At 35.3% G+C, this 27,690-nt stretch overlaps 1 protein-coding gene across 8 annotated transcripts in view; it reads left to right on the forward strand.

Annotated features, from left to right (window-relative positions):
• The window catches only part of FOXP2 (forkhead box P2), a 565,305-nt gene that overhangs the window by 76,014 nt on the left and 461,601 nt on the right, over positions 1 to 27,690 (forward strand). The window lies entirely within an intron of this gene.

Here is a 27,690-nt window from a genome sequence, read left to right on the forward strand (position 1 = left end):
ATCAGTCATCTCAGTTAACTTAAGCTAAATGAAAATATTTGTTAATTTGCTGATCTGGGCAAATTAGTTAGGAATGTTTTTCACTAAAAATTATTTTAAATATTCTGTTTAGTTCAGAATCCAAAGGGTAGCTTTCCTTAAGATTTTTATTTTAAAATATTGTAAACTTTCAGAAAATATCATTATAGGCATCCAGATAACCAAATTTGACATATGTGAATATTTTGTTATATTTCTTTAGATTTCGTTCTTTTTAAGAAATATAATGCCACAAATACAGTAAAAGCTATGTGCTTTCATCCTGTCTCCTTTTCTCTCTCTTTCTTTCTGTGCTACACTGAAGTTGGTGTTTATCTATATATCTTACCTTTTGTTTTTTGTGATTTTAAAATTAATGGAAGTGGCATCATATCAAACCTACCCTTCTGAAACATTTTTACTTGCAAAATTATACAGGGAATTTATCCATATTGATACACACGTCTGATTTTTTAGTTTTTTTTAGAGTAAGCTGGTTATATATATGTATATATATAAATATATATATAAATATGAATATATATATAAAACACATTCATGATTTTTGTAGTTGTATAATGAAAACTGCAAAAATCATAAATTATGTGTTGATGAATTTTCACAGAATGAATGCATCTGTGTACCTAGTACCCAGTTCAAGAAGTAGCATGTTACCAGTACTATAAGAGCCTCCCCATCTTTTTTCCTCCTTTTTGTTACTATCCTTCACCCAGGATATTCTTCCACCAGGGAAACCATATCCTGACCTCTCACAACATAGATTCATTTTCTCTATTTTCGAGCTTTATATAAATGGAATCATTTAGCATATGATCTTTTGTGTCTGGCTTTTGTTTTTATTTTATTTTTTATTTTTAAAAACTTTTTAAATGTTTCTTTACTTCTTTGGTGGGGGGTGGGGGGGGGGAGAGAGAAAGTGCTAGCCAGGCAGGGGCAGAGAATGAGGGAGACACAGAATCTGAAGCAGGCTCCAGGCTCTGAGCTATCAGTACAGAGCCCGATGCCGGGCTTGAACCCACAAACCGTGAGATCATGACCTGAGCCGAAGTCGGACATTTAACTGACTGAGCCACCCAGGCACCCCTGGCTTGTTTTTAATATTAGATTTACGAGCTTCCTCCACATTATTCTGTCTATCTGAGTGTCTACCCTGAATGCTATCTAGTATTCCAATACGTGAATATATTACTGTTTATTTATTTCCATTTTATTTTGGGACATCTAGGTTGTTTTCTTATTTATAACTATTAGACATAATAGTACTCTGAAGATTCTTTTACATGTCCTTTACATATTGTGTGCATCTATATAGCTAGGAGTAGAACTTTGATAGAATATATACATCATCATATCAATTTAGTATGTGTATCCTAGGTTATCTATATCATAGTGTCAACATTAGTGGATACTGCATGTGGTCTTCTGAAGTGCTTGTCTGTCCCAGTTTACCTTCTGACCATCACTGTCTGGGGTTTGAGTTCTCCATGCCTTGCCAACACTGAGATTGTCTTTTTCCATCTTTGCTATTTTGGGTGATAATAATTAATTAGCTTTTAACTGCTTTATAACATTCCATGGTTTGAATAAAGCATACTTATTTTAAAAACTCTTCCTTGGTAGATGAACAATTTGGTTGTTTTTCATTTTTTACTATTTCAAACAATACTGTAGCAAATATATCTGTATATTTCTTGTTATGCATATGTTTGAGAGTTCTCCTAAGGTTACAACTTGAAGTAGAATGAGTTTTTACAATATCATGTATTTATTTCTTCAATACACTACTATATTTCTAATAGGGTTATACTATGAAGTGGTAATTTTAGTTTTATTGTAAATCATACTCATCAAGTACAGAGTATAAATGCTGCTTATTTAAGAGGCATTATATAAAATGTAATCTCCTAGGATTTAGGGGAAATGAGTGGGGAAGAGATGAAGCATGCCACACAGCACCTGGCATATGGGTTAAAAAAAGCTTCCATCGTTATTGTTTCCACTGTTAAATTACTCCTGATTATGTTCCTATAAAATGCTCATTCTAATGTCCATGCAAAATCCATGTGGATTTTCCCAACCATCCACTTAAAGGTAGCTTCCTTCAATGTTTGAAATTTCTTTCTTTACTAGAGTTCTCTTATTCCTGCATAATGGAGTCATTGTATCTATTTGATCTTGATTTTTGATTACCCAGTGGCATGTATACTGATAGTTTGGAAAATTTATGTAATTTGAAAAGTTTATATCACATTTATGACAGTCTTACTGAAGGTTTGGTCCTAGGCAAAATGGTGATGTGGAGCCCAAATTTGCTTTGTTGTTTCCATTGAGATTTATGAAAATAGCATGTATTCCTATAGTTTTTAGTAGATCATACTAAGATATTTATCTTTTCTATTAGATATAAGAACAGAGAGAGTCAGTATTGGTAGAATGACCAAAGCAAGACCTTTAATTTAGATTTTTTAAAATTTGACACTATCAGTGAGGTGGGTCAACATTAATCCCAAAGAAAGGAATCTAATTAGTTTATTTGTTGCCATTACTTTTTTTTTTATAGTTTTCATCTCTTTGCCATTTTTCCCATGATCCTTAATTAGTCTTGATCTAGTCAACCCCTAGTTTCTCTCTTCAAATGAAGAGTGCACTATTGCTCTACAGAATCTTTCTTTTTATTAATTGTTTTTATAATTTTTTTTAACATTTTCTTTTAACATTTATTTATTTTTGAGAGAGACAGAGACAGAGTATGACCTGGGGAGGGGCAGAGAGAGAGAGACACCAAAACAGGCTCCAGGTTCTGAGCTGTCGGCACAGGGCCCAGTGCAGGACTTGAACTCACGAACTTCGAGATCAATAACCTGAGCCAAAGTTGGCTGCTTAATCAACTGAGCCACCCAGGTGCCCCCAGAATCTCTTCTATCACTATCCTTCCATCTTGTTCATCATGGGCATCAACACTGTTTTCACTAACAAATGTGTTTCGAATTAACGAACCAAACTTCAACTCAAAAATTCCATGTTTGGTTTTCAGAGTAAATTGTACAGATAATTTTTAACAGAAACTCAATTATTGCCAGCTTCTTAATTTTTCAAAATCTTTTATACTTAACTGGTTATTTGTAGGCTTGTGCAAAAGATAGTTTGGGTTTTGTTGTGCAGTTTAAAATAATATTTCTGTTGCTTTCCTACTTTTATGAATATTTTCTTACGGTTCAGTGCTTTAAATTTGAGTTTGTTAGTTTTTATTATCTTTTTTTTTTAATTTTTTTTTTAACGTTTATTTATTTTCGAGACAGAGAGAGACAGAGCATGAATGGGGGAGGGGCAGAGAGAGAGGGAGACACAGAATCAGAAGCAGGCTCCAGGCTCTGAGCCATCAGCCCAGAGCCCGATGCGGCGGCTCGAACTCACGGACCGTGAGATCGTGACCTGAGTTGAAGCCGGACGCTTAACCGACTGAGCCACCCAGGCGCCCCTAGTTTTTATTATCTTAAATCTAGTTATATTTGAATTTATGTCTGCATAGATCATGAATTGAGGTGGTTAAAGAAATCTAATTTCTGAATAGTTTCATTATAGAGTTGAATGCTCATGTATATGCTTTTTAAATGCAGATACCTGAAAAGAGTAATTTTTGTTTTCTACTAGATTTTAAGAATCAGTGTCTAAGGTATTATCCTATTTCCCACTCTCATTATTTCCATGCAGTATTATATAAACTCCTGTATGCTTTCTTCAACCCTGTGTCCCCAGTGCCCAGAGTGGTGCTGGTGTATAGGCCACCTTTAATAAATACTTGGTGAATCAATTGATATTACATTTTTGACACACACACACACACACACACACACACACACACACACACAGAGAGAGAGAGAGAGAGAGAGAGAGAGAATGCACATGTAGGTGAAGGACAGAGAGAGAATCTTAAGTAGGCTTCATGCCCAGCACAGAACCCGACTTGGGGCTCTATCTTACTACCATTTGATCATGACCTAAGCTAAAATCAAGGGTCAGACGCTTCACCGAGTGAGCCACCAAAGTGCCCCAAATGAATTGATTTTTATTTCTCGTAAAAGGACATTGTCTCTTTACCCTGCACTACAAGGTAAAATGTTAACCTTTTACCTTGGGGCTCAATTCTTTGGAAGACCATGTTGAATATGAATTATAATGGCTGAGCAGTTAACATCCTTTAAGGCTGTGCTTGAAGAAAATGATCTTTGTTAAGTGAGCCCAAAATAGTTTCTTTGAGTGAGAAAAAAAAAAAAGCAAATAAAAAACTATGGTGTATTACACTAGGTTCTTTTTTAGATTTAAAAAAATCTAGAAATATAAACATTGCTGGTATAAGTCCACTCTGAGGAAGACAGGGACAATGTCATCAGTTTTGAAACTTTTTTCTGGGGTGTAACTTCTGGGTGATTTCTCTTCAACATTTTCTTGACTCCTGGACCAGTTTCCTATTCTGCGAGATGGGGATTGAATGATTGAATAAAGTACTGATTGATTCTTTGACCAACTTTCATTGAGGACCTGTGCTAGACCATGTAGTACATACAAAGGTGTGCTGGGCATGTCTTAGTGGGTTCCACCTCTTCTCCTGTGATCTTTGTCATGGGTTCATAACTTTTTATTCTTGTATTGCCATTATGTTAGTAATTTGGAAAGAATGGATATAATTTTATGTTTGGACTAGTCGGCTTAACTAGAAGTCCTTCAGTGAGATTATTGCTAAGTCTATAGACAGTTTTAATCACTTACCTTCCTTGAAATATTCCACACAGCTGACTGCTTCCTCCTTGTATCATCTCACATTCTCATGTCATGTTGTTTCACTTATTCCCCTTACTAAGTTTTATTTGTGAGTGCTCTCTTTACCCGCCTCTTAAATGTAGGTCTTTTCCTGTGTTCTGTCTTTATCTTCTCACTCTGTATGTACATTATGCTAGATGAACTCACTTATTTCCAAAGCTTTGACCTTAGTTTTGGGACTCCCACTTTTGTATTTATAACTTACAATTTTCCTCTGAGTTTGAGCTCTGCATTTGCAAGGGTCTCCTTGACATCTCTACTTAAATATCCCATAGGAATCCATCTAAAATTAAGCTCATTGTCAGCTCCTGTCTCATCTATTAAAAATATGCTTCTCTTAAGATACTTTTTGTCTTAGTGAATAGCATTAATAGCACTGTTATGCGCTCAGTTGCCTATGTCAGAAATATTGGGTCATCAATATTGGGTCACCTGGATGTCTCCCTTCTTCTTGTCTTCACTCTTCTAGGCCCATTGAGATTGAATAACCTCCAAATTTGACCACAAATATATTTCTTTCTCCACATCCCACTGATACTACCCTAAAGTTTATACTAGTCTAAAACTTTTATTTCAACAACTGCCATGACTGTTTTCCTCAATTTTTTATGCCTTTAATCCCCTCTAACTCGCTAGGTAGCAAGACTTAACTTTTAAAATAAAGAGTGGGTGATTTTTATTTTTTTATTCAAATCTTAAATATTTTCCCTTGAACTTAGGGTAAAATGGAAAGTGTGTCTTCAGGGTGGTCTACAAGTCCTTGCAAGAATTGGACCACACCTGCCCCTTTAGCATCATCTTTCTGTACTCAGCATATTTGTGACTCTGCTTTCTTACTTCACTTACTGTGGCCTAATTTTATGAATTGATAGCTTCAAGTTTTTTTTGTGCCTCGTGGCTTTTGTGCATGTTGTTCCTTCTGTGGGACTTGATAATGGATGAATGGGGTAAAAGATCAGGATGATCCTAAGATTTCAAACTTGGTAATTCTGTTTCCTTTCTTCACAGACTTTATCCCAGGAAATTAATATATATAAAATCAAGCATCAAAGTAGAAGATGCTTAAAGCCCTCTCTTAGCCTAATCTTCTCAACCTTAAATATTTCAGAACTTCTCTCTGTGTTGTGATTCCCAAAGATGTCTTGCATTCCATGTGTCTTTGTGTGTTCTCTTCTCTTTGGAAAGTGCGTCACTGCTTATGTGCTAGATGACCTACTCCTGCCCTTTAACACCCTGTTCAATCACAGCTCCTTGGAGGGGATGAGACTCCAAGATGGCAGCTTCCTTTCTATCACCTGTGTGTAGTTTGCAGCTATACCGGAGATGTAGAAAAGTTAAGTAGCTTATTGACAAAACCAGGATTTGAACCTTCGCTTCTCTGATTTTAAAGCATAAGTCTTTAACTACCTTTTGCTAGATATTGTCATTATTTAGTAAGTACTTATTAAATACATACAGTAATAAAAATATAAAATACGCTGTGACCTAATTAGTAAGAAAGGCTTTTATGTCATCAATGAGAGGAAGTGATTTGACTGACATAGAAGGTAAGGATTTGACTGAAAGAGAAAAGGAAATTCTGGTCTGTATGGGATGGTTCAACTTCTAAGCCAGTTAGGTTCAGCCTTGCTTTGTAACACCCTAAGATACCTCTGGTTCTCAAAAAAAGGTATGAGGCTGAACTTGGGTGAAATAGGCCATGAAATGAATAAATTAATTTTAATTAGAAGTGGCAAATATGTGTCACATATATTCTTGTGTTTTAATTGCCTTATGCATTTGTGTCTTGCTCCCCTCAACTTGATTGTGAGCTTCTTTTGAACAAAGATATACCTTATCTTTTCTAAGCATCTCCTGTAATGAATGTCTGGTTCTACTTGATAATTATTTTTTGCGTGTAAAATAAATGATAGTGCTTTATCCCTTTATAACTTAGTTTTAGGGACAAAACTTCAAGTATTTTCAAATACAGTCATGTAGCTGATAATTCATTTGTATATACCAACAGTTGGAAGCATTAATATACATGAAAAATAGAACTAACTCTTCAGTACTGGGTTTAATATCTTTTTGAGAAAGAAAAATACTCTGGTATGCATAATGTCAAGGACATACTCAGTGAAGAAAAGCAGTTTATGTTGGATCTAGGCTAGAAGAATGCTCTATTCTAGCATTTAACTAGTAGGTGAGTTTAAATATCTATGCAACTCTATCTTAGGACTTACTTTGCCTTTTGCTTTTCATTTTCTTTTGAATATCAAGAGATATTCACTTTTGGAAGGACATATTCTTATTAGCTCTAATGAGTTTTTTTGGTAAATGAATTGAATATAAACAACTATTGTGTTTGTCTTTTTTTGTAAGAAAGATTTCAAGCTGAAGATCCTAGTCATATAATTAAAAGGACTAATCCCATTCAATCCTTGAATCCGTCTATAGAAATAGAATTCTTAAAACATATACACAAAAGGGAATATGGTGCCTGTTGAATTTTATATTATGTTCAGTTGAACTATTATACTCCTAAAACAAATTTAATTTTGATTAGGAAAACTGATTCCTTTTTTTTGTGCATTTATAAAAATGTCGACATTACAGACCATGGTGGCACTAGGGAAGTAAGGGTGGGGGGAGAAGTAACACTTGTATTATGTTAAATCAGAGAAAGGATTGCACTTGGCAGTTTTTGTTTGCAGAATGCAGGAAAGGCTGAAGGCTTTTGTACAGTTCAAAGAGCACATTCCACAGATACAGCAGTTGTTGGTTGCCTGCAGGGATCGTCAGAATTGGGGGTGGTGGTAGAGGTCTGGATCACAAAAGTCCAGGCTGTTGGGCTGTGTGTTTGTAAAGAAAAAAATGCTTACCGTTTTTTGAAAAGTTGTGCAGAAATTGCCTCCTATCATTTATTTTAAACATAGCACTTCTGTATCAAAATTTCATCTGTGCAATAATCAGATGACCTTCTTGTGTAGCCTTTGCTACCTCTTGCTCTTTAATCATTTGTTTTCAGATTAAGGTTTACATGTTCAAATGTGGAAGCATGGAACTGGTGACTGTTAATCTGTTAGTTAAACTACATAGAAAAGCATAACTGAATTGATTTTATTTCACAGTCATATAGTCAACTATCATTTATACAAGGCTATTAAACAGTTTCAACAAGTTAACTCAAGATTCTTAAGAGAGCCTTTTTAACTGAAAATATGCCAAAGGCTAGCTTTTTCAGCTGGCGTGTCAAGACTTCTGCTGAATTAACACTTGTATCATTTCCCTACAGAATATGCAAGTTATAGTTTCTCCTGTGAACTGAAATAATGTAGCTGAAAGTTCTCTGAAAATTATGAATTGTAGGCCGATATAAATTAGCATTATTAAGTTTCTTGAAATGTCTACTTTATATGATATTATGTGTGCTTTATATTTTTTATATCAAATTTTGGCAAAGTGTATCAACATAGTTTCATTAGCTGTTTTCTTGGATTAACACACACACACACACACACACACACACACACACACACACACACACACACACATATATATATACCTAATTAGTGATGTTCTATTATAATTTTGGTTTTAGCAAAAGCCCCCAAAGCCTTATCTTGACCTAGTCTTGAATTCGTAGAATTTGGGATAAAGTATTTTGTTGTATCCAGATGTGTTTTATCTAACCTGTCACACTCAATCGCCAGAAGATTAGTTAGTGTGGTATAAAACAAGAGAAACATCAAAATTAGAATTATCTGTTGAACAAACTTCTGAGTCCATTGTAATGAGAACTTCTTTATTTTTACTTTTTAAGATTTATGACTTTCAAGATTAAGAAATTCTGAAAACATATCTAAAAGGGCAGAAACTAATTTAGCAGAATCCATGTACCCACCATTCAGATTTAATAGATGTTGCTATTTTTCCATTTTAATTTTAGACCTCTTTATTAAGAAATCCTCACAGCTCAAAGCCTTTTTTTATAGTGTTGAAATACCCATTTCTGAATTGATTATTTGGCAGCAGCATCTTAAGGTTCTTAGCTGAATTCTTTCCGATTTTAACATTGGACTTGTTAATGTCGTTTTCCTCAAAATTGCTGCAGCTTCTTTACAGTGTGGCTTCAAGAAGACCCAGGGCCCTCTGTCCCAGAATTTCAGCTTTCCTCCTCATTATTTCCATAAGACCTGAAATTGTTTTATTTTTCAATTTTTAGCTAGGGGACTTTGGGGACCATTATTAAATATAAATGCTTTATGGAGGGAATAACACATTAAGCCATTATTAGCCATTATCTTCATCTCGCAGAAGCTGGTATGGTAGAACTATATTCTGAGAAGGGAGTGGCCAGGAGGAAGGGAGTGCTTAGGGGTTGGGTCTGCCTGTAGCATTTGGTGGACTCGTGAAATAACTCCCAAATGAAGCATTCAACTAAGAATCATATAATATATCTCAGGAATTTTTGCTGGGACCTCTATGGAAAGAGAAACAAATGAAAACAACATTGTAGGAGGTCACTGACTTTTTGCAAAGTTAAAACCAGCAGTTAAACCATGCTGTTTAGTGGATATGTAAAACCGCTAAGGGAAACTGCTTTTTGACTTGCAACGTGCATTTGTATAGTTTCCTAGGTAGATAGTGTTAAACCCATTTTACCAGCGAGAATACTGAGTAACAAGGAAGTTAGGTAGCTGTCTGAAATCTTACAGCTAGGAGGTTAAAAATCTAGAATTTCTGCCGTTATGTCCGTCTGTTGACTATACCCAAATACTTCATGGGATTCGTTGCCTCATTACCGAAATGTACTTCTCCCATGTTAAACTTACCTAAAGCTTATCTAGTTTTTAAAGATACAGTTCATGACTTACACTTAACCCCCACCCCGCTTCCCCCGCCCCAATTTGGTGCTGTCCTTTCTGTGCTTGTTTGCAGTACAAAAGTAAGCACAGACTTTTATGGTCTCCCATATTCTACTGAGGTATGTGTGTTTGCTATCCTTCGAAACTTGTTTGTTTGGCCCCTTAAGATCTGGGCCCTGGCTTATACTTTTTTTGGTTCCAATTATTGCCAACCCAGCACTAAGCAGTCAGTGAGTTCTCAGTAACGCCTGCTTCTGGATTTAGCTCAGGGCTCCATTCCCAGTGCTGACAGTACCAGCTGTGTGATATCAGACAAGTTACTTACTATCTCTGAGCTTTAAGTCCCTCCCTTGTAAAAAGGGGATAGTAATAAAGCTTGTCTCCAAGGGTTGTTATGAGAATTAAACCAGGCATGGCAATATAAAACACTTTGCTTAGCGCCTGGACCATAATAAGCATCCTAAACATAAGCAAGTAATCATAACTCCATAAATTCTAGCTTTCGTTCTTATTTATCAGTGTAATCAATCAATGCTTATGGAGTGAAGGATTACCCATAAGAATAACTTCTTTGGAAAAACTCTCTAATTTCAATTTTTGGGTCCCATTTGACAAAAAATGTCCCTCTTTAAACAAACTGATTGTTCATAGATGTTTGAGTGATTAAAGAGAATGACACACACACACACCCTCACACAAACACGTTTTATCTATACTCAGATATTTAGACTTTGCTTAATAGACAACCCAGAGATCCCGGTTTTTTCTTAAAGTTATCCATCTCTTCCATTTCTACTGCAATAGCCTTCTGACACTTTCCTTTCTCTCGTGTCCACCAGCAAGAGTCTTTAACCCTGGGTCCTTTGCCTCCAGCAGATTCAGGATAGAACTGAATTTCAACATAATTAGTTTTCTTTGTAATTCTATGTATTTTATTTTATGCATTTAACAATATTATTCTGAGGAAAGCTGCATAGGCTTTACTGGACTGACAGACGGTTTCATGGCAACCAAACAGCTAAGAACCTCCACCAGAAATTTAATTTGTTTTCTGTAGAGCACAGGTGTATGGTGCTCTCCTCAAAATATAAATCAGCTCACGTCATTCCTTAATGTGAAAGACTTTACGTGTACTTGAAATAAAATATAAGTTGCTTACCTTGGCTTGGAGAGGCCCTCCTCCCTAGCCCTAATTCATCTCTTGCCACCGTGTTCCTTGCTTTCTCTGCCTGACATCAATGGCTTTCTGTCACTTCCTGAAACCCTTCCTGACTCAGCACCTTTGCACTTGCTATTTCTACTGTTTGGAAAGTTTTTCCACATGCCTGGCCTGCTCATTGCACCTCAGGTCCTAGGTTAGGTGATGCCTTCTCTGGGAGCTTTTGCTGGCTTCTCTGTCTGATGTATCTCCCCACTCACCTGTTCTCTGGTTCTTTTCCACAGCTCATTTCATTTATATAGTTCTATTAACAAACAAATACCTTTGTTTAATGCCTGTGTTCATACTGATTTGTATATTCCATGGGGGCATAGAAAATGTTAGTCTCATTCAGGCTGCTGTCTAGTATAAAGCCCAACCCTCTGTAGATCAGTAATATCCATTGAATAAATGAAAGAATTGGGGGAACATGAATGGTCTGTTGTTTGGAATATATGAACTCATTTGTTTATTCATAAACTCATTTATTAGACGATGAAAAATGAGAGACCAGCTATAACATTTAAATTCTGAATAGCTTTCAGAGTAATTCATGAGCTACAGATGAATGCTTTAATCTCTTCGGTTCTTCAGAAATGAAATGTAATAGTTCATTATATGACAAGGGGAACCACCCAGAAAATCAGAATTCAAAAAATGTGCTTAACTTCTTTCATATGTTACACCTTCCATCTGCCATACCCTAAGCCTATACCCTATTAACTCTATTTCATGATAACTTTGTCTTATGATTGACTCACCTGGCTACCATATACCAGGATCATATGTGCATCCATTGAAACTGCTTTTCTGTCATATATAACATTTACTTTAAAAAATATCTTATCATTTGTCTAGAAAGTTATATCTCAAACTTTGGATAATTAAATACGTTTTGTCCTGTTGCGGAGTCGGTCATTATAGCTTTCTGTAATTATTATCTGACTTAGACTATGTTTACTGAACTGATTCTTGTATTAAAATGGAAACTTCCTTTCAGTGATGTGTAGATTTGAACAGTAACCCTTTATATTATATGTGGAATAAATCCCACGAGTGTCTGCTCTTTTATTTCCCTCCTCTCTTTTGGGGGAAAAGTATTCTCCAGTAGAGTCAGAGAAGGTTTGTGTAGAGCAGTTTCTTTCTCTAACTAGGCCAGTGACAGCCTGAGAATATTTTTTTTTACTATCTTAAATAATCGATGGTTATCTTATCCTAAGTGAGCTTGTGAGCTATAAAAATGAAGAAAACAGCAGAATGTAGTTTATGCCTTGGTCATTATTTAGAAGACTTTTGTGGGCTAAAAAATTAGGTAATTCTTTTCTTTTCTTTTTTTAATGTTTATTCATTTATTTTGGGGGGGGAAGAGAGAGAGAGGGAGGGAGAGGGAAGGAGGAACAGACAGAGGGAGGGAGGGAGGGAGAGAGAGAGAGAGAGAGAGAGAGAGAGAGAGAAAATGCCAAACAGGTTGTGTGCTATCAACGCAGAGCCCAACATGGGGTTAGATGTCTTAAACCGTGAGATCATGATATGAGGCCAAAATCAAAGAGTCGGACGTTTAACTGACTGAGCCATCCAGTCACCCCTAGGTAATTCTTAAAGAGAAAATGACTGCTTTTTCCTTACTACTTTCATTCCTTTAATTTTTTAGAGCTCTCTAAAGGCCAGGTTCCAGTAATGATTAAGGCTATTCTTTTTCCTTATTTCATATGTAACTCAACATAATCTCATAACTGATTGCCTTTAGTATTCTTTTCTTGGCTGTACTGATTCTTTATAGAGAATTTCATGCAAGTGAATGAATGTTTGTAAATACATATTTATTTGTTGATTTGTTTTTTAGATTTTACCTATGAATGAAATAATACGTATTTGTATTCGTCTTTCTCAATGTGACTTATTTCACTTAGCATAACCTCTAGGTCCATCCATGTGGTCACAAATGGCAAAAATATCCTTTCCTATGGTTGAGTAGTGTTCCACTGTACATCTGTATATCTGCACGACATCTTCTTTATCCATTCATCTATCAGTAAATGCATATTTATTGAAGACGTTTTACTTTAGTTCACTTGGGGTGTGATGGGAAGGAAAAAGAAGGTGCAGGCATTTTTGTGATTTATCCCACTATTTCTTTTAGGACCCTGAGAACACAAAGACAGTATTAGTATGCTGTTGCTTAAATGATAAATGCCATCTCCTCCTACTGTTTCCCTCCTCATCACTGAACACAGCTAAGTTGTTTTTGATCCTAGTTCTTAATATTTTTGTGTCTTACTGATTTTCTGACTCTGTCCTTCCTTTCTTTTGTTTCTCCTCCCTGCCTTCTTCCCTTTCTCTCTCTCTGTCTCCATCCATTCCCATCCTTTCCCCCCCAAAAAAAGATGTAAAATAAGTGGATTCATTTTCAGAAAATATGAGAAAGAAACTAATGAATATAAAATGAGTCAGGCAGTAAAATTAGTTTCTGCTTGGCATAGGAATAAGGTGTTGTCTGATTACATGGAATTAGGAAAGAGGAAACAAGAGAGTCTAATTCTTCTTAAATGTCTTCAGCCTTTTTTTTTTAACGGTTATTTTTTTTTTTTACTTTTGAGACAGAGAGAGACAGAGCATGAACGGGGGAGGGGCAGAGAGAGAGGGAGACACAGAATCTGAAGCAGGCTCCAGGCTCTGAGCTATCAGCCCAGCCCAGAGCCCGATGCAGGGCTTGAACTCACGGACCGCGAGATCATGACCTGAGTCGAAGTTGGACGCTTAACCGACTGAGCCACCCAGGCGCCCCTTAAATGTCTTCAGTCTTATTCCAGGTGTACCTAGAGCTAGAGTTTTGGGCTTCTGCGTATGGATCAGGTAGCTTTTTGGCTTGTCTCCAGTGTTAGGCAAATTCAGCTTTTTCAACAAAACTCATGCGTTTGTTTTCCAGCTTCTAACATTTGTTGCTATTGTCTACTCTGTTGAATTTTCCATCCTCATAGATTTGTTCCTTTGTTGAACAGTAAGTTCAATAAATGCTTAGCTGTCATTTTTGTATGGTTTATGAAGGGAGAAGGGATAAATGCATGTGGTCCATTCTGTTTTGAACTGGAAATTCTCATTTCGTTTTTGACAGAGATATATGAAGTATCTGGTTACACATGGAAGAAGAGTGAGAAACACTCTCGAATAATGAAAAATCCCAAGACAGAGACCAGGCCTTGTGATCCAATAAGAGTATTTAACTTCACCCATGCCTCTTAGTTCCCCACCTCCCTAGAGTGTGATTTGAGGTGAGGATGGGGATTAAGACTGAGTTTTCTCTAGAGACGTACACACAGCAGGACACAAGCACAAGCGCTTGGGGGCCATATGGTATGAGTCTGTTCATACAGTTTTTCCATTGAAGAGTTTCCATTGAAGAGTCCATGTAACCTGATTTATTAAGTTCTTTTTTTTTTTTTTAATTAACAGGCTTTGTGTTTTTGGAGAACTTTTAGATTTTCAGAAGAAATGAGCACTTAGTACAAAGTTCCCTTTTTTACTCCCTCTCCCCAAAATAGTTTCCTTCATTAACATCTGGCATTAGTGGGGTACATTTGCTACAGTTGATGAACCAAAATTGATAGCAACTAAATTCCAGAGTTCACATCCAGGTTCATATTTTGTGTGGTAAACTTCTGTGAGTTTTGACAAATATGTCATGTCATTTATCCATCATTACAGTGTCATTCACAATAATTTCACTGCCCTAAAAATCCCTTGTGTTCTATCTATTCTCTCTCTCCCTCACTCCCTTTCAAATCCCTGGTGACAACTCATCTTTTGTTATCTTTATAATTTTGCCTTTTACAGAGTATCATGTAGTTGAAATCATATGTTATATAGTATTTTCAGACTGATTTCTTTGACTTCACACCATGCATTTAAGTTTCCCCAGGTCTTTTCATGGCTTCATATGATATCTCATTTCTATTTATTGTTGAATAACATTCCCTTATATGGTTGTATAACAGTTTGTTTATCCATTCACTTGTTGAAAGACATATTGGTTGCTTCCAAGTTTCAGCAGTTACAAAGCTTGTATAAACATTCTTGTGCAGATTTTTTTGTGGACATAAGTTTTCAACTCATTTAGGGAAATACCTAGAGTGTAATTTCTGGGTTGCATGGTAAGACTGTAATAAACTGCGAAGCTGTCTTCCAAAGTGGTTATACATTAACTTGTTTTTATATTTTAGAAATAGTGTAGACTGTTTTATATAGCAATATATATGGAAATCAATAGTAATTTGTATTTCACTTATCATTTTTTACATAAGTAAAAAGTCATTGTTGGGGCACCTGGGTGTGCCTCAGTCAGTTGAGTGTCAGACTTTGGCTCAGGTCCTGATCTCACAGTCTGTGGGTTCAAGCCTCACATCTGCCTCTGTGCTGACAGCTCAGAGCCTGGTGCCTGCTTCAGGTTCTGTGTCTCCCTCTCTCTCTGCCCCTCTCCCTGCTTGCGCTCTGTCTCTCTCTCTCTCTCTCTCTCTCTCTCTTTCTTTCAAAAATAAATAAACATTAAAAAAATTTGTTTAAAGTCATTGTAGAGGCTTTATGATTTTAGTATTTACTGCTACATTGCTATTTAATGTTGCGTTGACCCTAACATGGCTAGAAGAGAGGTTCTAATGAAAAAAAGGTGCTGTATAAATTTAAAGGAATCACATTAGTATACTTTATTTTTCACCTAGTGAAAGCATTTCTACACCTTCATAGACATAAGCATACATTAATGGAGTACGGTGGGCTGGGTTGGAATGACGATGTTTTATTTGCTTTATACTTAATTTACTCATTTAGTGAACATTCATTGAGCTCCTATGGTCCCTGATCTTATAGAGGCTTAAATAATTATCAACATGTTCATACCTAGAAGAATGTCCCGCAGGAAGTTGCAGGACATCCAGAATCTCTCACCCTTACCTATGAAGTATTAGTGGGTCTTATCAGTTACTATGATAACTAAAATTGCCCTCTCAAAGTTGTGCAACTCTCAGTGGTACTACGGTTGTTGAGAAAGGTTGTGTTTGATTATTTAAAGGTGAGTCTATTTGTAATTCAGTTTTTCCTGTCTGACACATTTTATTTAACCATAAGTTAGGGGTTTCCCAAATCAGACTCAGTGATGGATTATAAATAAAGTCACAACATTAGCTCAGCGAAGGACATCAGAAATAAGGTAGGAGTTGCCTTAATATGTAGTGTAGAAATTGAAAGATGTAGTGTGGGACAGGAAAGGTGAGTTCCTTCTGCAATGTCACACAGCCTACTAAAGTCAGGGCACTTTGGACTGATCCATGCTGTGTCCCTGTACATAGGAAATACTGTTCTCAATCTCCTGTGTGTTAAGATGGATTTTACTTTTTATCAATAACAGAGCCAAGAAGATGAAAAAAAAAAAAAAAAACAACTTAAAGCCCATTAATATTGTATCTTCCCTATATTGTGTTTAAAATTAATTTACAGCTGCTTTTATTTTACTTTCTTTTTTTCTCTCTTTTCATTACTTCGAGTATCTTTGCTTTGGTACTTACCATTCCTTTGTCATCGCTGCTTGTCTTTTCTTTTTACGGGCTTCTTAAATCCTGCTGCATTGCCTTTTGCCTTTCCTTCTTTAATCTTTTCTCTTCTGTTTAATTTTTAAATCCTTTGCCCTTTATCTTTCTTTCAGTCTTTTTAGCTGCTCTCTCTTCCTTTGATTTCCTCTTAAACGTTACTTCTTCTTAACATTGTGTTATTTATTGATTTTGCTTTTTGTTTTATCTTTTTAATTTTACGTTTTCCTTTGTATATAAGGAAAACCTACTCTGCCTCCCCATACTGAATTGAAGAGAGAAATACTACTAAATCCTCCATACTACTTAGAAAAAAACAACAACAATATTTATTCAGACTTACTGTGTGGATACTGAAAGATTTATAGGACACATTTTCTCCTCTTTTTTTCTTCCTTTGTTTTGAATCAAAGCCCAAATAATTGATGTGCTGATATATAGCAAATTCAATTATTTTCTATCTTTCTAATAAGCTAACTTCAACTGTATACAAAATATATTTTTAAGACATAAACATTTGTTTGTAGCTAGACCACAAGTAATTTTGCCTTTGATTAAATCTTTGGGATTAACTGGAATACATTTATAATACTATTAGCACAGATCAAGGGTTATAGTAAAACATAAGAGATTATAATAAAATTGTAATTCTTCCACAAAATTACTCTGTCTAAATAGCCTATGAATTTGGTTTAATACATGCTAGATTTTTAATATTAATTTTATAACCCCCTTTTCTTAGAATTTAGGAAAGATCTGAAGGAAATGCATTAATAGAACTCCACTAAACTGGGTTGGCTTTTAGTGTATGAGTCTGTCCTTAGGCATTCTAAGAAATAACTGCGGGGTGGAGATCTAGATAGTCACTTTTGTCAGGGGAAAAAGAGCAGGTAGCTATTCCAAGGAAAAGCAGAGGTGCATGACATCTTGGGTGTATCATTACTGCTTCAAGCAGGAGATTTCTTCAGGGACATTCTCTAGTTGAAGAGAGACCAGGAGAGATCAAGTGACTTGCCTCAGTTTACACACAGAAACTGGCAGAGCTAGGAATTGAATTCAGATTTATTTTATTATCTTTCTTCATATTTATCTCATATATTTATACATTCTGTTGATTACAATTCCTACCCATCCCAAGCTTGATTTTACTTGTTGTTCATCCTGTAGACAACATGTAGTATCTCAAACATCTTTTCATTGCCACTTATTATAGCTTTATATACATATGTAATAAATCATTATGTATATAAGTAATATATATTATTTATTATATATAAACCTTTTATTGAGATTTTAAACAATAGCTCTCATCCATTAATTTCACTGAACAAACATTACTGAAGCTTACTATTTTTAAGGCTAACAGTTGTTTTTCTCTGTTAGATGATCATTTTAAAATTCTTACGTGCTTTTCTTGATAATGTTGCTGTGTCTGTTGGTTTCCCTCTGCCTAGGGTTAGGCTAGTATATGTTTATCCTGCCCAGGAAGAAAGGGCTTACTAGGTAAATGGGTAATGTCCATAGGATTTTAGTGATACATATCAAATAACATTTAAAATAACAAGCTATCTTCTGGCAACTAGTGCACTTTGGAAAAAAAATTGGTATTTTAATTCTGTATCTCATATTAAAATCTTGAAAGGACCCTGTACTAAATACATTTTATTAACCTAGTTCTTCTGTTGTAACTAGTTAAAGGAATGAAACACACTTTCTTTGCTAATTTGATAATTTTGGACTATTAATTCCCTAACCCTGATGCTTGTTAAAACAAACGTGAAATTAAAAAACAAATAAACAAACAAAAAAAAACCTTCCTTTTGCAAACATGTCTCACTTGGGATACCCGGAGTTAAAATTTTGGAAACCTAGTTTGATGTTCTGTGTATGTATGTGTGTTTAAAATACACTTGTGGTGCTATTAATAGATTGTGATTTATACCTTTCATCAGTCTGTATTAATCATTTACAAAATATGGTTCAGTAGCATTATGACCTGAGAACTTCTGTTAGAAATGCCCATTTTGGGGCTCCAGCCCAGACTTGTTGAATCATACACTGTGGGTGTGGGGTCATAAATCAGTCTGTTTTCATAAATTTTGCAGGCGATTCTGATGTAGCCTCATGTCTTAGTTCCAGTTATTTATGTGACCTTCCTCTGTTTAGTACAATTTTACTTGTTGTTTAAATAAATTTTCTTAGTATAATCTCTGAGTGGGTTGTAATATTCAATAGCACCCAATGCTTGTAAGTGCATGTATTAGTTAGTTCTTGCTGCTATAAAAAATATCACAGACTGACTGGGTGGCTTAAGCAATAGAAATTTATTTCTCACTATTCTGGAGGCTGGATCCAAGATTAGGGCGCCCGTATGGTTGGGTTCTGGTTAGAGCCTGGATTGCATTCTCACTGTATACTCACGTGGTGGAGAAAAAGAGAGATGGAGACGGAGGGAGAGGGAGAGAGAGGGAGGAAGAGGAAGAAAGAGAGAGAGAGAGAGAGACAGACAGACAGACAGACAGATCTGTTGTCTCTCTTACAAGGACACTAATCCCATCATGAGGCTCTACTCCCATGACCTCATCTAAACCTATCATCTCCAAATACCATCACATTGTGATTAGGGCTTCAACATATGAATTTGGGGGAGGGGGTGGGGGGGGGACAAAGTTCACTCCAAAGCAGTGCAGTTGCATTGGATTCATTCCTTGTGTAAAACAAGAAGTGAAACTAAAGTGAAAAGACTTCTGAAGTTTATTCCAAATTTCTTCTTTAAGTAATAGTTGTACCTCTTTTTAGAGAGAGAGAGAGGGCATGCAAGCTAGGAAAAGGGACAGAGAAAAAGAGAATCTTAAGCAGGGCACGCTCAGTGCAGGACCCAATGCCAGGCTCAATCCCATGGCCCTAGGATCATGATCTGAGCCGAAATCAAGAGTTGGATGCTCAACTGACTGAACCACCCAGGCATCCCTAGTGTACCTCTTTAATCTTAATTTTTTTTTCTTTGAAATTATCTTAAAAATGTAAGCTGTATGTAGCAAAGGACTGCGGGGGGGGGGGGGGGAGTTCAAATATAATGGATATATGAAAGAAACATTGTATAAGTGTAATAAAAGTTATTTTTGATCAATACCTTTTTTAGTTTTGTGTTTCAGCTATCTGTGTTTTAGCCAATGATTTATAAGTCCATCTAAGCAATGAACCATATGACATCTGAAAAGTATAATGATTGCAGAGATCATAGACATCATCCAGACTACATTCTACCTGATGCAGATGCCCCCTTTAGAGCTTCCCAACCTTGCCTTGAATGTCAGTCCCTGTGATAGGGTTCCCCAGAGAAACAGAACCAATAGGATGTGTGTGTGTGTGTGTGTGTGTGTGTGTGTGTGTGTGTGTGAAGAGAGAGTTTTGTTTTAAGAAATTGGGGTTTACAAGTCTGAAATCTGCAGGGCAGACATCCAGGCTGGAGATCCTGGGAAGAGTTGATGTTCCAGTTTAAATCAGAAGGCAATTTGGAGGCAGAATTCCCTCTGCTTCAGGACATCTCTGTCTTTTTGTCTTTAAGACTTTCAACAGATTGGATAAAGTCCACCCACATAATGGAGGGTAATTAGCTTTTACTCAAATGTTAATCTCATCTAAAAGTTACCTCCAGCCTGATGTCTAGACTGGTATTTGAACTAAATATGTTGAGTACCCTGGCCTGGCAGAGTTGACACGTAAACTTTTAACTATTACAGTATCCTTTCATATTTAGAGTCAATCCTACTTTATAAATATTACATAACGCTTCTACCTTTGAAATGATATAAAAATAATATATGATGGATAGATATATACATAAATGAATGAATGAAGAAATGAATGGATAAATAAATGAATGCTGACCAACACCAGATATATTACCTTTACTTATTAATAACAAAAGATTCAACTCCCTCTCAACTCTGTGGGAACTTTAGAAATGGAGCAGGTAACAGAAGTGTGTGTAGAACACATTGATTCACTGACACAGTAGTGAATCACAGAGCTCTTTGTTTGACCTTACCTGGTATGATTATCATATCGAGCAAAGTACACAAACTAAGAAAGGGTACCTACTGTGTTGAATGTCTGAATTGAGATCCAAGAAAGATTCTGGTGTAGTGGTGTGAGAATAGGAAGATGAAAATTAATGGGATGAATACAAAATCTTGTCCTTAAGTTTCAAAAAAGTTGCAGAAGTGTGGATGAAAAAGACACTTAGAAATACACTAACTCAAAATACCACAGAAGATTAGAGGAATTGGTAAAACAGATTGTACCTACAGCACAGCTGTTGCCTAATATAAGGCAAAAGAGATTTGACACATTAGAATCTACTCTTGGTAAAACTTTTTCTATCAAAGATTATCATAAGAGGTCGTCACTTTAAATCATATCTTGCCATATAACTAGTAAGTTGAAAATTATGTTTTAATTTTATGTTAGGTTATGGATTTTATCCTGTGGTTAGTTCCATACACACAAAGTCAGCCCTCAATTAATGTCAGTTCAATTGACTTAAAAGTTACCATCACCAAATAGCTTTGAGAACAATACCTTCAAGTGATACTCTCTAATGATAAGCTGAATGATAAGATAGCAGAATTGCAATCAAACAAACAAGGCATTAAGGGAGAGGTTTTTGGCATACTATGACCCGAAGAATCTACATCAACATATAACTCCTTTCAGTTTTTTTTTTTTTAAACCACTTCTATATTTCTCTGAGTTTTGATCCTGACACATATAATATTTAACCTCTTGAGCCATTTATCCGAAGCTATTCTGAACCCTCTATCATGCCCACAATACTGGGTATAATTGGAGGACACATTGTACTGAGATGTCTGAGCATTTCCATATGGTGAATAGGGAGACAGGAAACACCGTAAAATGAATACATTATTACATCTTGCTCTGTTCTTTTGCAAAATTGTCATTTTTAAATTTCAGGGTACCTACCACTTCTGTAAAACCCAGATGTGGAACCATTTAGCTAATACCAGTATTGATAGACAGATTACATTAGAGGAATTGCTAGTACAAAGTAGGAATTTCAGAGTTGATGTAATTTGACCAAGAACTGTGAAGCAATGTTATATTTTAGCCCCATATCCTTTCTGACTTCATTTAAATTATATAAAGATTATGCATCTTAGAATTTTCCTTCTATTTGTTCTTATAAAGTACTCTCCCCCCCCCCCCCCCCCCCGGATAATAATCTGACCTTACTACTTAAAATGTTTTTTCCAAATATTAACCATTACAAATAAGTGTTTTTAATAATTAATAGATAACCTAGTTGAAGGAATTTGAAAAGAAACAGAAACTTTGATAGTTTTCCTGATATATTTTTGTTTGTTTTGTATTTAGTTATACCTTAAATTGTTCATAAAAGAATTTATAATTGTTTTCTGATGAATATACAATCTAGGGATTTAACTTTGTTAAATTCATGGCATTTCTGGAGCCATACACCTGGTAATACAGTGCTAGTCAATATAAAAGTTGCAATCATATTAAATTTCTGTTATACAAAAGGTGACCTGTCTACTGTATCCAGCACTAAGCAATGGCTGAAAATTCCGTAAGGAGCAAGAGTATGGAAAATAGGGCAATTAACTTGTTATAAATCTGGGAGCATACTTGGTAGTACCCTAAAGCAGTAAAATATTTGGGCTTATATGCCTTGTCAGTTCTGAGTCAGAGGATTTCAGAAAATTTGGTCACAAACTTTTTAGGAAATGGAACATTTTCGTGGAAAACTGTGTTCTTTCTTTCATTTCTCTCTCTCTCTGTGTCTTTTTATTTCCTCCTTTTTCCTTCCCCTTTCCTTCCTTTCATCCCACCCTCTCTCTCCTTATTTTCCTTTAAGAAATATTTATTTAATTTCTTCTCCATGCAAAACACTATGTTGACATGAGCAGCTTACAGGGTTGTAAGACATAGATTCATAAATATCATTACCCATTTCAGCTCTATTACAGGTATCCAGATAATTTTTCAAAAGAGTTATTTTATTATGTAGTTTCACAACTGAAACTACATCTGAAAATTTTAAAACTTTTCCTCCTATCTTGTCACTTTTTATTGTTCCCTATTTTTTTTCTCTTAAAGTAAGATTTTTTTTAGAGCTGTTTTAGGTTCACAGCAAAATAGAAGGGAAGGTACACACATTTCCCATTTATTTCCTGCCTCCTCAAGTGCGTCCCCCGTTATCAACATCTCCCACTAGAATTACAATAAAAGTAACATTTGTTAAGATTGATGAAACTACTGGATGTTATTCATAATCGTCATAGTTTATATTAGAGTTGACTTTTGGAATTGTATGTTCTGTGGGTTTGGATAAATGTATAATGACATGTGTCTACGATGATGGTATCACGCAGAGTAGTTTTAACTACCGTAAAAGTCCCTTGTGCTCACCTATTTATCCCTTCCCATAAACCCCTGGGAACCAGTGATCTTTTTACTCTCCCCATAGTTTTGTCTTTTCCAGAATATCATATAAATTATTTTAGAATAATTTCTTTTACTTAGTAATATGCATTTAAGATTCTTCCATGTCTTTTCATAGCTTAGTAGTTCATTTTTTAGCACTGGATAATATTGTTATCTAGATGTATCATAGTTTTTCTGGATCTTAAATTTTGAAACACAGATTTTAGCCCTGGCAGTGACATTAACTATTTTTGAGATCTTAGTTAGTCACTTCAAGCTCTTTAAGTCTCAGTATATCTTCATTTCTAAAAAGAGAGCTTCTTATGTTGTAACGGAATGGAATTTCAGATTGTTGACATTATAGTGACATTGGAGACCTGGTTAAATAGCTTGTGACAGACAGAAGTGGATTTGAATCATGCCTCTGTGATGAAAGGTCGAATTACTTAGTCTCTAATTTGCATATGTAATATAGGGATATATAATTATACTCACCTAATTAGATGTCTTGAGGATTAAATGAGAAAATGCATATAAAATATTCAGCCAGTGGCTGGTACATAATAAGAGCTCAATAAATTTTACCTAGTTTTACTATTATTTAATGGATGTTCAGTACCTCTTACCAGTCCTTTTACTGCTTCCTCTTGATTAGTTCCCTCCATTCCTTTCGTTTCTGCGACTACTACAAATTCTTTTTTACTATTTTCAAGTTCCCTATCCATTTGCACTCCTACAGGCCCAAGAAAATATCATCACTTGATTTATTTTTTTAAGTTTATTATTTATTATTTTTATTATATTTTTATTTAATTTATTTTTTTAATTTAAATAAAAATAAAGGTATGTTATATCCAGACTTTCCTATTGCCTTTTCCCAAATTATTTGTGTGATTACACATTTTTATTATTCCCTTCAGTTTCTGAGGATAAATTGCCAACTGGGTCATCATGAAAGTTTTCTTAATTTTTGTTTATCTTTTTCAGTTATAAATAATGACACCAAATTAAATAATGTGGGTAAAACATTTAACCAAATATGTGGAACTCAGTAAATGTTAGTTTCTCTCCCTGACATTCCCAACTTCACCCCAGTGTGCCTGCATTCTATACATTGGAAGCTATCTTTGTAAATTACTGATCAGATATGTCCCTTTCCTTCTGTGACTCTCCAAGATCTTTTGAATAAAGGTACAATGTCTTTTCTTGGCTTACAGACCTGATATAGCTATTCCATATGTCCTTTTCTTTCTTCTTCTTTTCTTCTCTACATTTTATTCAGCCACCAATTTTTTTGTTCTGTTGCTATTGGGTATGCTTCTCCTCTATATTTGTTGCTCTTCATAATTTCTTTATTTCTCTTTCTTCCTTAAGATGAAGCTTAAGACCCTAAATACAACAATGTCCTTGAGGTTATGGGTAGAGTTGACCATGCCATCAGTATTTTGGATACCTCCATTACAGAATCTGTGTATTGGATTGTAAATTGTTCTTTATATGTTCATGTTTAAAAAGTCAAAGAGTATATGAGAATAAAAAGACAAAGTAAAATGTAAAAAATCACTTCTCCCCCTTCCCTCAATGTCATTTCCCAGTGGAAATTATTTCCTTTATTGTCTACCTTTTCCTATAGATAAAGCTGCCACATAGAAATAAAATGCAAGCCATATAGGTAATTTAAAATTTTTGAATAACCACATTAAAACAATATAAGAAGAAACAGTGAAACTAATTTTAATAGTACAATTAACCAATAAATCCAAAAATATTATCGACATGTAATTTATATAAAAATTACTGATGAATTATTTTACATTCTTTTCCCAACAATATCCTTTGAAATCCAGTGTGTATTTTGCACTTAAAGTTCAACTCAGTTTACACTAGCAACATTTCAAGTGCTCAGTAGGAACACATGGCTGGTGACTACTGTATTGGATGGTGCAGCTATAGAAAAACTCTGAGAACTGAGTTAGTGAGGCAAGGGTTTGATTCGTAGCTCTGCAACTTAGTAGCCATATGATTTGGGGCATGTTATTTACTGTCTCTGAACCTCAGTCCCTGTCTCCCGGTAGTATTTCATAAAGCTATTGTGAAGATTGAACAATAAACACTGCATGTGGTCATCTGATTTTTACTGACTTATTTCTTTACACTTGGTTTTCAGATACACTCCTTTAGTCCAGGAAATTTGTATATGTGGAAACACTGAGCTATAGGATTTTCCTTTTTTTGGTTTCTTGTTGAGTGCTGTGTTCTAGGCTCCATGTGACGCACTGAACATAAAATCTCCCATTCTCAAGGAACTCATGGTCATACATTACTTATTGCCTGACCATTTCAAAAACACAGTACAAATTATTTTATAACATAAAATGAAAATATGGACACATATTTCTAAATTTAGTAAAGATTGTTACTGATTTTATATCTCTGAAATCTTCTTTTGCTCTCTTTTGATCTTCATAACTCACATTAAGGATCACACTATACCTTCTTTTTGCGCTGGAAATCTTGAAATGGCTTTGGGCAAAGGCAATAAAATTCTGATCTGGGCTGAAACTCCAGAGAAAAGACCCTTTAAATATTTTTTTGCAAACACTACCAACAGTAAACTCTAAGTTATTTAAGATATAGAATACTTTGAGGATTTTTTAGGGACGTTGCTACTTCTGACTTAATTCCCTTATGTTGCTGCCCTTTGGCCATTTCACTGTTGCTTTAGAACCTTTAAGACATAGGAAAAAGGTAAAACTCAGAATATTTAGCAGCCTTGGAAAATTGTTTGATAGGCAAGAAGATTATATGTGATGGGTTAATGGGGTAGATTTAAGTGATACTTTTCTTCTACTGCCCTGAATGATTGAAATTTGATTATATGTTATTCTTGTGTACATCAAATTGTTTCCAAAATTACATACCTGGCAAATACAGAGAGTGACCCTTTGGAAGAAAAAAATTGCATATGCAAATTTTGAATGTTTTCCGAGTGTAGGAAATAATGTTCCAGGCTAATAGAAACATGGTGCTCCATTGAATTTTAGTTTTGATTAGTATAGAGTGAGGTACTATGTTTCAATTATAATGGCAATGATAAATAATGCTTTATCTTCTTATCTACAGTAAAAGACACCTAGGGAAATTGGTCCACTTTTTTCTTAGGTTCTTCAAAGTGGTTAATAGTACAGTTTATTTTACCACTTATTATACTTTTTTACTGTTGCCTTTGCTAGAGTAACATTGAAATGTGTTTACAAACAAGAACTTAAAATACATGTAAAATTAAGGGACTATCATAAAAATGTCATAATTTGTGAAACAGTTACATTGTTAGGATTTTTTAAATGGTGTGTTATTATTTCAAGTTCATTAGTATTTATAGATTTGCCATCTTTAGAAGGTAAACTGAGAACCATGCCCTGAGTATTATTAAATGAGTGTCATATTGATCTTTCTGGGAAGCAGATGAAGAGATGGACATCAGCATACAATACAGTGGTGAGGGAATGTTCTTGAGATCAAAACCTTTGGGAGGGAACGAAAGGAAGCATAACTCAGAGATGTGGTATCAATGAAGGCACCAGGTGTCTTTTGGGGAACTCTGCAGCTGGATGGCCCTTCATGTTGGCCCACATTCAGGCCTGGGGCCAGTCTTTATACCACTGCACTGTTCATTGAACGAAGGCTGCTCCAGGAGGCCTCTTCAGCTAAGACTGTAGCTGGAAAAGAAGTCTTTCATCCCAGAAGTGAGTTTGGGCAACACCTCACAGTATCCACTATATTTAGAATAGGTTAGAAACTAAGGTGCTGGATGTAATTATCTAAAAAGAATCCTAGTCTTGGTACAATTCCCGTGTCTTGCCTGGATTACAATAGAACCACCTATTTGTTCTTTCTCCTTCTGTTATTGTCCTCTTATAATCCATTATCAGCATGGTGGACAAAACAGGCTTTTAAAAATGTGAATCAGATAGTGACACTACTCTGCCTAAACTGTTCCCATGGCTTCCAGTTGGAAGAAGGATAAAATACAAATTCATTATTATGGCCTCCAGGCTCTGACTGATTTAACTCTTGTCTATTTCTGCAGCATTATCTTGTGCCACTTTTCTTCTTCACATATTATGTTTTAGACACACCGGCCTTCTGTCAGTTTCTTAAACATGCCAAGTTGTCTCCTCATTGAGGGCACTTACACTTCCGGTTTCCCCAGCCAGGCATGCATGCCTCCTCACTTTTTATGTGATTGTTTCCTTTTTATTCTTTAGATCCAATCCCCAGAGAGACTCTGCCTGACTACCTTGTTTAATGTGAGACTTTAATAGTTTTTCTCTGTCACATCACTGTGTTTTCCTTCATGGCCCTTGTTATCACCTGTAATTATCTTGTTTGTCTGTTTCAGTATTTTCTGTCTTCCCCTGTTGGAATGAAATCTCTGTGACTCATTTTCTCATCCTATACATCTTCCTATAATAGATCCTTGATCAATTTCATTGTTACTGAATGGTTTCTGATTATTTCTACTTTTTGGCTTATTATGACTAATGTAGCAATGAACATTCCTAGGTTTTTTTTTGTGGTGGACATATGTTAGTAGTTCTCTTAGGTATGTAGTTAGGAGTTGCACAATATCTGTGTTTAACATTTTGAGCCAAACTGTATTTCAAAGTGGATATACTGTGTTAGAATGCTACCAGCAATATAGGAGGGTTTCACTTGTTACAGTCTTTTTTTGAAA

The sequence above is a fragment of the Panthera pardus genome, unplaced genomic scaffold (genome assembly GCF_024362965.1).
Source record: "Panthera pardus isolate Hobbes unplaced genomic scaffold, ASM2436296v1 HiC_scaffold_8, whole genome shotgun sequence".
Classification (NCBI taxonomy): domain Eukaryota; kingdom Metazoa; phylum Chordata; class Mammalia; order Carnivora; family Felidae; genus Panthera; species Panthera pardus.